Source organism: Aythya ferina, assembly GCF_964211825.1.
Source record: "Aythya ferina genome assembly, chromosome: 5".
In the NCBI taxonomy this organism is placed as follows: domain Eukaryota; kingdom Metazoa; phylum Chordata; class Aves; order Anseriformes; family Anatidae; genus Aythya; species Aythya ferina.
Window position 1 is genome coordinate 64,864,453 of NC_140301.1, and position 13,746 is coordinate 64,878,198.

Here is a 13,746-nt window from a genome sequence, read left to right on the forward strand (position 1 = left end):
TGGCCATTAGCAGGAGCAATGTCCATGCCTCCAGCACCTCCATCCAACACTGCCCCATGTCCACTGTCAGCCCACCAGGCAGTGTCCAGCACTCAGCCCAGACACAGGGGAAGCTTGCCTGGTTTCTTCTAGGGGGCTGGTTTCTTTCTTTTTTTTTTTTTTTTTTTTTTCTGCACAAAACTAAATTATCATCACCATTGCAACTGGTATTTTAGTTCTGTTATTAATTATAAGTACTAGCTTGAATCATGCTCATTAGCTGAATGAGCAATAATGCACGTTAAGCCTCTATCTGTTGATAATATTCTCCAATGGATCGAGGATGTGTCATTTGACACTGATAAACTAGGCAATATTATGAGCTGAATGTCTTCAATGCTACACAGATGGGGAATATATTAATTTAAGAAAATGTTATTAAGTGTTTAAGGAGTGTAATTATGAGCAGTCTTCTCGTTTGACACCTGTGTGCAGTCTTTACTTATGAGATAAAGACAGAGGAATGAGAACTGGAAAGCAGCCTTCAAACCTCTCAGTTTTATTCTCTTTTTAACTTCCTGCCAAATTAATTATTTTTGAGACGCAACCAGTATTGAAAATAAATTTTGTCTGAAAACAATACCGGTGCACAGCCCAGAGAAATCTTCCTTTTAATATGCCATTTCTTTGCAGTACGAGACACAGCACGGTGCATGGACAAGTGGCCCGAGCCAGCAGAGGTGGCCAGGGGGCTCTGGGCTGCTGCAGTGCCAGGGGGGGATGCTCCCACCACTGTCTGATGCTGCCACCTCACCAAACTCCCAAGATTTTTCTGGGGGTGTGGGAGGAGGGAAAAATATTTTTATTTCATTTTTAAGTTAGTTGTCCAGATCTACATTACTGACCTGGACTCACGTTGTACTCCGTGGAGTGAGACAGGCACTCCCTGAGAGCGACAGCGAAATGTAAAATAAGCGCATGAAGACAAGTGGGAGGAACCTGTCGTGACCAGGCGAGTGGTTGCAGTGCCTGAAGGCAGATGACCAGAGCCCTGTGCAGGGCACCTCCCCTCCCTGCCGCCTCTCCCCTGGAGGCAGTGGCTGCCAGCTCCATCCCGGTGACCCCTGCACCTTCTGCGGCCTGTGCCAAGGAGCTGAACGACCTCGCTGCAGACACCCAGTGGAACTCTGCAAAAATTAGCCTAGTAGGATGCCTGCAGCACTGCCCCATCCCCTGAGCCACAAAACAATCTTCTGACATTGTTAAACACTTCGCTGCTCGTGGCATGACAGGTACCGAACACGAGCAGCACGCAACAGCAGATCCTGAGGAGCCATTGGGCTGCACGCAGAAACTGCCCGGAGCCGCTGTGATTCAGCACAGTGAGCGTGCAGCAGAGCAGCGTAACGCCAGGCAAGAAATGGAGGAACTGAACTGCAACAGACATTTCATGGAGGGCTGCTTCTGCAGATGTGCTGAGCTTACACTGGGAGTATTTCAAAATCTGTTGATTTAAAATATATTTGTATCAACTACAACTCACCAGGTAGCCCTGCAGGGCTCCTAACTGGCTTGAGAAAAGATTAATGTTAGCAGGAAAGTCTTCTGTAAAGAGAAAGAGCATTTTCTGGAAAGCTATGACTGGCAGCCAGGACATATTCCATTGTAATTCTGCTGCACAAAACACTAGAGAAAACTCATCTGGAATAATGTATAAACCTGTGCTGGGGAAAATATCAGACAGAAAGTGATGTCAAGCAGGTACAGGCTGACAAGGAGAATGGACAGGGTATTCTGCAAGGGGTAAAAAAGAGTTTTTGACTTGTTTAGCACAGCAAAAATGGTTGAACTAAGGATATGACTGACATCTGTGAACACACCAGGAATAAACATGAGGGGAAGAGGAACAAAACTGTTCAAGGGAAATGGAGGGGGAAACAAAAACAAGCAAACAAACAAACAAAAAAGTAAAGGTTAATAACGAATTTCCCTATTGGAATTTGTGTAACCATCAAGCATCAAGTTCTGCTTTTATCAGGAGCAAGTCTCCTGCCTCTTTCTTTGACATGGTTTGGTTCACACCATTGTCTGCTCTCAGACCATTCAGGCAATATCTTTTGGAAGAAGAAAAGCCAAAACACGCAGTTCATAAGTAAAGTAATGAGCTCTGCCTGCTGAGCAGCGTCCAGACCATGGCTCCTGGACCCAGTCCCAGGGAAGCCCCCTCACATCTGGCAGCCCACGCCACCGACTGCGCAGCTGGGCTGGGCAAGGTGGCACTGCCGGGCCCCACAGCTCTGAGCGACACCGACCTGCAGCATTTGGCTTAAATTCAGTCGATCTGCACACAGAAATCCCCTGTGCTTGTATAAACACTAAGTCCTCGGTTTCTCCTCCAGCCTGAAATTTACTTATAAGGCATCAAGAAAAGTCAATGAAATTTAGAAAGAGTTCAGGATCTTATTCTATAGAACAGCTAAAATGTAGGAAACATTTAGGTATTGTTTAGACTAGAATTTGTAGACACAGGCACTGAGCTCTGTCATCCTTTTTTATTCCTTGGTGAATAATGATGGACAGGCAGAGGGATCACAATAAAGACATTTTAACCAGGGACTTCTTTGGCACCTGCTATTCAAAAGCAGAGTTTTGTTCATTTTTTCACCATCTGTGCTTCAAAACCATCCCCTATGAAATAAAACACTAAAGTCCAGTTTTCACTTTTCTCTTCTAAATGTTGACACTTGGGATGTACATTTCAATTGGAGTTAGCTACACATATTTTATCAAGATACTTTATGTCAAGAAAATAAATATGTGTATAGAGAAGGGCTTCAATATTTCAACACTTGTTTCATTTTGCAATTTTATAAAAGCAAGTCTGAAGCACTTCCATTAGGAAATGTGGGTGAGAGAATATTGGAAGAGTAAAAAATGTGCACTTTCTAAAAATGTGTAGTAGATAAAATTGCAGTATTTCAAGAAACCCATCATGCGAATTACCATTCTTTAGTTCCTTTGAAACTTTTTGTGAAAAAAATCTGGATTAAAATCAATCCTAAAATCCTGCTTCCCGAGACTGACTGGGCACAACAGCCCTTTTCCCACCAACTCATCCTTTATGAATAGTGACAAAAGATCACGTTCCCAGTGGCATCGCTCTCACTTGCTCTTTGGTGTTGATCTTCAGAAATTAGTGCAGTGCCATTAACATTAGATGAGAGCAAAGTACCCATGAACCAGACTCCAAGCTAGCAGCAGCACAGACCCCCAGGGTTTTTCAGCAACTCTTCTGCTAACATTGCTGTGCTCTGTCTCTGCAGAGCAATTCTTTATAAAGACAGTTCTGAGGATGAACCGGCCAGTGTTAGTCTGGATCGATTTATATTTCCTCCCAAGGAACTAGTAGCTGTAATATAAATTCTAGCTGAATAAAACATGAAAAAATAATCTTTAAAAACTGGGCCACTGAAGCGTAGAAACCTCTTTTCTTTCTGAATTATGCTGACAAAGGAATTGAGAACCATGTGCTGTCTTCCCACTTCCCGCGCACGGTCCCATTGCGCTTTAAGCCTCCACGGCCCCGTGGGGGTGCACGCGCTCCCTGCCCCTCACCGCAGTCCCCATCACTCGCCAGTGCACGGCCAGCAGGGCTGTAGAGGAGATGGCTCAGCAGCTCTCTGGCCACTTGGGTCATTTGTGAAACTGTTTTTGCACATGATTGACCACTGCTCCCAATGCTCGTCAGATGAAGGAGGACTTCAAACGGTCACTTAATGGTGCCACCAACAACATGCATGTGCGGTGGGTGTTAGTTGGTACAAGTACCCCATCTGCAATTTTATAACTGCTTCTGCTTCACACAAGGTTCACAGAAATACAATGGTACGGATTGATAATGGTGAGAGCACTGCACATTCAGTATTTCTCTTCTGCTGCTGTGTGGAGCCAGGAGCATGTTGCATGGAGCAGGCAACAGGGCTGTGCACAGAAGAACCTTAAAGCAGGAGGTTTTTCAGTGAGCAACCACTGGAGTGTTCATCCATTAAAAACAAAAATCCAAATGGAAAACAGATAAACCAACAAGAATAGAAGTGCTCTGGGATGCTGGTGCAGGTTGTGATAATTTAGGACCTTTCCAGAGAGAGGTTTTCCTGTCTTGGATGTTATTAAATCAATGCTCTGCTGCTGAACAATATAGGGAATGCCCCAAGCAGAACAAACTCTTAAACTGAAATGCAGGCAAAAAGACTCACAGGAATGAGTTTAAGCTTGGTTCAGACCAGGTGTCTATGTAGCACATAATGACTACCAGCAACAGGCACTTAGGGAATAAGACTAACAAACAGCCAGCTACGGCACAATCTGCCCATGCCTGCTCTCGGAGGTCAGCATGGGCCAGCTGAGGAAGGCAGAGGAGCAGTTTTTGTCCTGCCTCCCCAGCTCTGCTGAGGGGTTTTGGTGCTTAGTGAGACCAAGGCTGGTATATGGGAGGCCTGGAGCAGCTTACTGGCAGCTGGGGACCCTCCAACAACCTCTAAATGCTGGGTGCTTGGGCATACGGTCCAAAGCAATCCTGCATGCTCTCAGATCCACCAAGGGGAGCATATTGCTTAGTAAAACCTGAAGGCAGGCACCACGCAGTGTACACAAGGATACTGAAGTAAAGGCAACAGCACTGAAATAAATGGCAGACTCAATTGCTCTACTTTATTAGTTGCTGACAAGTGAACATAAATCCCTATCTGCAAAAATCGGTTATGTGCATTTGGACAACTGAATAAGGAGGACTGAAATATTGTTCTATTTACTTTCAAGGCACAGAACCAAGACACTCTTTGTTACCTCATAAAATGCAGCATAGTGAAGTTAATACCTTTTTGCCAGCAGCTTTTTGCTCTCCCTTGCCAAAGACAGCCTCCGTTTTTGAGACTGCATCATCAATCCAGAAGCTATAAGGACCTAAGTTTTTATGTATGCGCTTACTTGATCCAAGGCTGAAACAAATGCATATTATCTATTTCATGTAGTGGGCAGCCTTGCAGCTGGAGCTAATACCGGTAGGATGAGGATGCAAAGGCCACGTTGAACCACCCCGACCATCCCTTCTGTCTGTGCTTTGGCCCCAGGAGCACAAGGCAGGGCTGGGAGGCAGAGGGGCAGGAGGTCGCTGGCACTCGTGGAGCCCAGGAGCCTCCTCTTGGGCATGGGTCCCTCTGCAGGGACAGAGGAGGCTCCGACCCTCACATGGGAAGAGTCTCACCCCCCTTTTGCCCTCATTGCATCCTTGGTTACAAAGAGGTGATTGACACAGACTGTAGAGTTGCATACTGTGGATTTGGTCCCGGCCATCTTCATTTTTCAGCCCAGTAACTTGTTTTTGGGAAGCCCTTGGGACAGATTCAGACTGCAGATTGAACAGTTGAGTCACATAAAGTTGTCCTATTTGTCTCACCTGGGAGCTAATACTGAAGAGCACTTATGTGTAACTCATAATCAATGATTTATTCAGCATAAGTGATTTATTATATTTCTCTTCTTTAATAGCCATAAGCAAAACTTCTTGTTTTCAGAGGTTCTCAATTCAGTACTGCTGTTTTTTCAAATAAATAATCTGAAAGCATTGCTTGCTCACAATAGACGGGACAAATCAGATAACACTGGCTTATTCCACAGTGCAGCAAATAATCAAAGATGCCAAAATTTATTTTGAGAATATTTCATACAAGATGATGTTCATACAAATGTTCTTGGAGTGCAAATATTAAAGAGTGGGAACTTGGCAAATTAAAATATTTATAAGTTTCATCTCAGAAATGGAAAATGGGTATGCCTTTTACTGTACCTTTAGGGGAAGAGAGAGAAGCTGTGTCTCATTGCCTTTGTACTAAAAGCATACTCGTTCTTCCTTTCCACAGGGAAGTTACACAAGGATTGTGTACCATATTTTCTTCTTGTATCCTCACATAATTTCCTGTTTCTACTTTTTTCTCCATCAATCACAATTTGTCACTCTTTCTTAGTACTGCACACATTAGATTGTGTAAATACAAAATGCACGGGTAGCCTCCAATGGCCATTTTAAAACACTCTTTTTTTCAGTAGATACTGTACACACATTTCACAGTTCTGAGCTACACAAGGAATTGAGCCTCTGCTGCAAGATCTAGCCATTTTGTCTGGGCACAGCAGCTTCCATAATTCTAATTCTTACACTGATAGTTTGTAAAACTTCACTCATCAGTTTTCATTGATTCTTGTAGGCATGGAGCATAGCCAGTACTTCCCAAGCCTCCAAATTGCTATCTCATTAGCAGCTCAGCATGCTGTATCTTGTGCATACTAGATGAAGCGGTATGCCTGTGTATCACGCTTCCTTTCTGTAGACATGTTAAAAGCACAGTTATTTTTCAGGTTTCTTTTCTCCATTATTGTCTGTTTCCTATTGCTACAGTTGCTGGGTGATTAAAGGATGCTCATATACTACCTTTTTCCCTCTTCCAACAATTTCAGCAGTGTCAGATCTTCAAGCACAACTGACAAAATGAAAGAGACCATGGAAGGTGGCAAAGACAGTCTACTTGGAAAAAAAAAAAAAAATTCACTGAAATAATACCCTTGAGAAGAAATCCAGGACCACCTCACTAATTAGAGATTTCGGCCAGGTTTTCAAAACCCCTTGAAGCAGCTTTAGGTGGGTGAAACCATGTGGAGTGACTCAGGCTCAGGGACACAAACCTCCACCTGCTGCCTGAGGTGCCTGATGTCCATGGGCTCGTCTTTGGTCCAAGACATCCTGGCTCACTGCTGCCGGATGTTTTCTCTGATGATGGAAGTCCTTCAGCGGGAAGCTCAATTTTTACCTTTCATGGGTTATCTTTTTTTTTTAACTCTGAGTTTTTCTGAATAAACGTACAAGGTTGTTTTTTGTCTTGCTACTAGAAATTGTGTGTGTTCTTGGGGGCGTGACCCCAGCACAGCTGAACAATTTGCACATTGTGGACCCAATTAGGGATTCTGTGGGTTGTGTTTGCTTGACCCTATGCTGTATTTCATGTAGTTCATTTTAGTTTATATTGCACAGTATACAAAGGGGCCACAGTAGAGACTGTCTAAAAAAGCTTATTTTTGCTGTTTCATAATCCATAACTCATCCGTACTTTCTCATAGCCTTATTTTTTTCAGCAAGTCAGACTGACAGAAAGTTATTAAGAGAAAGAGCAATATATCTCTCGGTGTTGGTAAGGTGATTCAAGGTTTTGTAGGCCACTGTGCAGAGCAAAAGAGGGAGAGGAGGGGTAGGGGAGGAAATTCCTGGATGAGCAGGAGATTTTTCTGAAGAGGGGAAGGCCAGTGCCCTCCAGGCATTGACTCGCAACCAGCAAACTGCTAAGGGTTCCAATTCTCCAAGCAGAGACCATTTGCTACAGCTCCCACATTCCACCCTGGGTACCTCAGGGAGACACAAAACCCTTGATTAAATTAGAAAACTCATAGGTGCTAGTGAGAAAGAACATTTAATACATTAATATACAGCTGATCAGAAGGAACATACTGCAAGTGGGATCAACCGCACACTGTAGAGGCTCCCTTAGAGCACATCTCCCTGCATATCCAACACACTGTGCAACAAGAGTGCAATCATAGGAAAAGCAGTGCCAAGGCACAGTGCTAAAGATACACATCCTCACTGTGAATGTGGAGAAAAAAATCCTGAATATATGGAAAATAAAAATATTACATCCTTAGCAGAATATGAACCTGAGACATTGGTAATGGATCGAGAGCCATCTCTCAAGCTCCACTAGAATGCTAATTTTCTTTATATAATTAGAGGTGTCATACCCAATAGCACTTTCTGATCCTTTTTTAAAAAGAGAGTTAACAATAATTTGTTGTAATATAGTCTCATTGATTCTTATTTGGAATTATAGATCAGGTAATTAGCTGTAATGAAAAGCAGAGAAGAAAGAAGGATGTAAAATTTCTAAAGCTAGTGAGAGGTCATCATCTGTTGCAATGCTGATATTGATTAACTTTATTGTACTGAAACCTTGAATTCTTAAGAGCAACAATGATGGCACTGCGAGGCTCTGATAGCACTAGATGGAAAAGGTCGTGTGGGGCCAGCTGGGCTGTGAAACAGCAGAAGGGACCAAGACGTAAGCAGTGACGGAGGGGGAGGCGGCACGGGGGCATCCAGCCCCTCCAGATGTGCTCTGCTGGAGGGAGGTGAAGGGAGCAGCAAATTCTCCTTGGCATCTCAAAGGATGCTACGGGGATGCACGGCAGGGTGAGTCCAGCCCCTTGAGCCTGTATTCTGATAGCAGGCAGCACGAGTGACCCAGGGAAAACAGCTGAGGGTGGAAACACACCTGAAAGCCTTTCAGCCCAGCTCAGACCTGACACAACACTGCTGAAACACAACTCCCTGCACCACGGTCTCTTACTGCCCTTCAGGGACTTGCACAGGACAAAAGGGAACATGTTCCCACAGCAAGACACTTCCTAGAGCATTCCTAGCAAAACTGCCAATATTACAAAAGAGTAGATCCTACCACACAAACTCATATTAAGAAATTAGTTGCGTCAGACTGTACTTCCCTTTGTATTTTCCTCTCTCTGAGAAATACACAGGGTTCTCTGCACAAATCCTATTATTTGTTAACAGGTTTTGTGAATATAGCTTGCATATGCTGCTTTGAAAATTTGTCATGTTTCTCTCTAGTTCTGATACTGGAATCGCGGAGCCTGATAGCCCCTCACTTCCTTTTTTTCTTTTCATTTTATAACTTATTTCTTCCAAGTGACCTATAAAGGAAAAATATTTTAATTCAAGAGTTTTTCATATCCTGGTTCTTATGCACAAGTACTAAAAAACCTCACTCCAATTGGCTGATGCACCATAAATGTGCCCTGCAGCAGATGGAACAAAAATGATCGAGTAAAAGAAAAGAGTACACATCTCCTCTCTGCTGAGATCATTTCTGAGAGGAAAACAAAGGATCTGTGGAGCACAGAGGAGGGCTGAGGCAACGTTACCTGCAGATGCCAGGCACATCCTATTAAGACAGTGATCTCTGAGAGCCACAAGCTGGTTCTTTGGGTACTTCACGCTTCGGGGCTTAAGTGCAGAAAATCTAGCCTCAGGGAAATTATTTCCTATCTGCTTCTAGTAGGAGGGTATTTTAAGCCCAAAAGCATTTCAGGCATCTTAATCTGCTGCATACATCCAGTCCACTGGCTCAGAAAAGATTCAGAGAAAGACATATACCTGTAGAAACCCATCAGGCTGTTGCTGTCTTAAACAGCCCTTACACGTGCAGTTTGGCTGTGGTGAAACTTCAGTTCCAGTTTGAAGCACATTGCCTAGCTGCTCCCTGCCATCCAAAAGGAAGGACTGGGGGGGGGCAGCCCCTGGAAACAAGCCCCGGTTCAGAGCAGCCTCCCCGAAGAGGGCACCGCGATGGCACCGTGTCAAGGACCCTGTGGTGCCAGCAGCCCAGCTGCGTGGCTGAGGTGAGCCACAAACCTTTGGGTTTGGCAGGTTACTCTCAGAGCTGGTGATGTATATTTTCCCATGTAATTGGAAATGGAAAGAAAGCCAAATGTGAACAGAAAAGTACATCAATGCTTGATTTGCCTGTGTAAATTTATAGGGAATTCCTCTTGAAATATTCCCTTTTCTTGCATGAGAACTTACTCTGTGTTCATTGAGCACAAAATATCATGACGTCTTTTAAGCAGTTTAAACATTCAGTGCTAGACTTCACATTGGGAACCCAGAATGTGTGAAACTGGCTTGAAATTGGACAAAAAATAAAATAAAATAAAATAAAATAAAATAAAATAAAATAAAATAAAATAAAATAAAATAAAATAAAATAAAATAAAATAAAATCTCTATTCCCCTGGGGTCTGCCATCATGTTTTCAGAGCCTGGAAGTTTTCTGCATTTATAATATAGAGTGTTATAAATATTCATACAAAGACTCATAGGCTAAAATTAAATGAGGTCGTCATAGCTATTTTTAGTATAATGGATGTAGGCAACAAGAAAATCCCAAGAAAATGAAGAGATGCAATTGGGGTAATAGTGGTATCTTTTTTTCTTTTTACCCTCCCATTTCGGGAACTGGTGGGAAATGGGAGTGGAAAATCCTCACGTACATAAAGGAGATAGCAGAGGTTGAGAGTCACAGCCCCGCACAGAGCAGACCTGGGCCCTGCACTGATGGGTGCATTCCCCAGGGACGGGGACGAGGCAGCGCCATGCCCACCGGGAACCAGAGGCTCTGCAGGCTGGGTAACAGGAAACCAAGCAAATCCTGCCTACAGAAAACCCACTGGTGTGCCTCGGCACAGGGGAGAAGGAAATGCTCGTTGTCAGTGCTGAATGAAAGCCTGCAGACTTCATTACCTAGCTGGGAAAGGATCTTTGAGGCACACCCAGCTGAGCCATGCAGAAGGCAGCTGAGGGCTCAGCAGCAACCTCAGAAATGCATCTTGCCAGAAGTGAAAACTGAGACACAGAAGGCTGAAAACAAGCACTGGGGTTTCCCCAAGCACACGTGGATGCTAAATGTCTGTGTGAGCTCAGGGGAGGGTCGGGCTGTGGCAGGCAGCCCCCAGCCCAGGCGCTGCCCAAGGCGGGTGGCAGTGGAGCCGCTCACACCTCGGGGCCTCCTGCCACGCAGCACCGCGGGGCTGGGGCCTTCGTTGTCATTAGAGGGTTTCATTAGAGGGTCGGGTTTTTGCTGTACTGAATTCAGTTTTACTCTTTGACAATCTGCAGAGGCCTCCTTGCAGAAACGAACTCCAGGTATGTTCTTTGCAAAGTTTGCACAGAGCTCACAGCAGGCTGCCGCCTTCTGCAGGTGGCCTGAGGACACGTCCCTGTGCACTGAGAACTGCTCTCGATACCAGAAGCGAGAAGGGTGCACAAAAAGCCTCCCAGAGAAGGGGAGATAACCCCCGTGCCGGCATTTTGAAATACGGCTGTACAAACCACCCGGTGGGTTGGCTGTGTGTTGGTGACGGGGACCCCAGGCCACGGGGTGCACCGAGGGGCAGCGGCCCCAGGCGCTGCGGTGTCCCCAGGCGCGGGCAGGGGGGAGGCCGGGCCCCCACAGCTCGTCCCATGCAGCAGGAGCAGAGCTTACTGCCTGTGGGGATGGGGATGGGGGTGATGGGGTGGCCGGGCACTGCTGGTGGCACCAGAATTGAGTCTCTTTTCTTGTACCCAATTATTTCTGATCGGCTGATTTAGCACACCCAATTTCTTCCTCCAGCAAAAGCAGAGAAGTGACTTTGCCATTTAGTTTATGATTCAGATTTCTTTTTTGCCTTAATGTGACATAATACAATGTACTAGATGAAATTATGCACAGTCTGATTGTGTGCCGAATTGTCACTTTGGGCAATTATTTCTTTTTAATAGTAGTAATTGTTACTCAGTGTTGCCAAAGATAACCAAATCCCTGCAGTTAGCAAAGCCATTTGTCATCCACGTAGCCTTGATAAATATTAATTGAGTTGGCTGATGGTATTGACAAACAGAAAGACTTCCAATCTGAGGGAAATGTTAAAAATCAAAAAAAGAAGCAGTGTTGCTGAAGGAATGTAATTTATCCATGAATAAATATACGACATTTCTGTAAATCAATCTTTTCTTTTTTTTTTTTTTTTTGAGAGAGTATTTGTTTTTACATGAAAAGCCAGTGACTTTTGATAAGTTCTTTAAAGTTTTACCCCTTAACACTTTATATTTACTTATAAATATATATTCTTCCTTCTTATCCTTTATAGATAGTATCACAAATCATAAAAGAAAAAGGCATTAAAGCAAAAGTAATAATAATAATCTCATGTGAAAAGCACCAATCTTTTGGTAAAAATAAAAGGAAGAACGATACAATCGTGTTTGATGTGGAAAGCCAATCTTCCATTTACCCCCTGCAGAACCAACTGGACGTGTCACAGGTGCACTGTCTGAGCTGTGTTCTGCAGTCAAACAGCATCCCAACCTCCAGGCAGAGCCACGGCCAGAAGACCTCAATGACCCTGGGCAAGCAACGGGTGGTGCCAGGAGCATCCCTCATCACCAGGAGCTGCCAGGGACTCTGTGCAGGAGCATTTCTTCTGGAAAGGCCAGATCTGGAGCTCATCCATGCTGAATGAAGTCAGTGTGGACCTCATCTGTCAGAGATAAATGCAATATAGACAGCTCCCCTCTCCAGAAATGTAGGGTATTGAGGAATAGTGTGTGAGGAGGGAAGCTAAGGGGGAAGAGGAGAAATCCTGCAGAATTTGAAGGAATCAGGTTTGGAGGAAAGCCCCAGCATGACTTGGGGGGAGGCAGGGTTTGCAGAGGAGAGGGGTGCCACTCACAGCCCCAGGAACCCCCAAGTGCAGCTGCAGCCTCTGTGCGAACCACAGCTGGTTGGTCATCAGAAGGGTTTCAGGCTGATCCTACAGTCAGGAGGGGAGAGGTCCTGCCTCTCTTCACTGCACATGCCAGGGCTGAGCTATTATAGAAAAACCCTTCTGTTTTACTTTAGCTTTTCAGTTTTGTTTTTAAAGTTATGTAATATGATTTTAAATAGACGATGAATTTAAATACCTGAAAGGAAAAAACTATTTGCCCAGCAAACAAAAAGCTATTTGCCCAGGTATCGGTAGCTAATTTTATACTCCAATTTTTAATTCTGAGTGGTTTTATGTTATGACTTTTCCATATCAGGGAATAGCCTTGAGAAAGAAAGCCTTTAGAAGAAGAGAAGAAAGAATAGCCTTTAGAAAGAAAGTTTGAAAACAGTAGTTGCCCCTTTTTGCCTGGATTATAGTTGGGCTGTACTCTGTACCAGTTAAAATAAATGCTGTAGCTGAATAGATAAGGTCTGCTGAAGTAAATTAATACACATTTAAAACAGTCCTTGCTAGGTCAGGGTCCAATCTCTGTCCTGAAGAGATGAAGCGGCCAGTCTCAGTAACTACCACATCTGTTTGCAGTCACCTTCACTACAAATTGCAAGGAGTTACGTGGTTTAATCAAGTGAAAAGTGAAGTGATAGTTAGGAAAAGCCTCCACACTCAAATGCAAATGCAATTTTGGACTAGCTTGAGAGTGTTACTTCTTCAGTGAATGCCAATGGACACTGAAATTTCCCACTTATCACAGTGCCGTACATAGGCACAGGTCACGAAGGCAGATTATGAGTACATGAGGAATATCCCAACCATTAAAGAGGCAGCAAGCTGACCAGGCTCAGATAGGGGTTCACAACATGCTGTTTCATTCTCCTGGCAGGTGTCTGAGCATCGTCCAGGAGCCTGTTCAATACCACAGGTAACATACCATAACGTACTTGTCCTTTCTGCCTTTCCCTAGCAGGGGAACTACTTTGGCAGTAAAACGTTTAGGTTTAAAATTACAGTTATTTTAAATAGGCTCTATCCTGTTTCTAGAAGACTGTGAAGGATGTTAATTCTGTCCATGGCAAACTACTTGTTGGATCCTGGCCCTACTTGCTGGATACTTTATTCAGCACACTTGGTCCTATCTCCAGGATGGATATGCTTATCTGAAAGGAAGGAACATTTGGTAGTATTTTAGGAACGGAATTATCAGATCAAAAGCCTTCCTCCATGGATTTACTTATTTATTCTTCCTTTCTTTTTCGCATATAACAGGCTCTCTCCACTGATGAAGAGCTTTGGAGACAAACCATGCTTGATGCTCTCTGCTGCTCCACCAGAGGAAGGCGC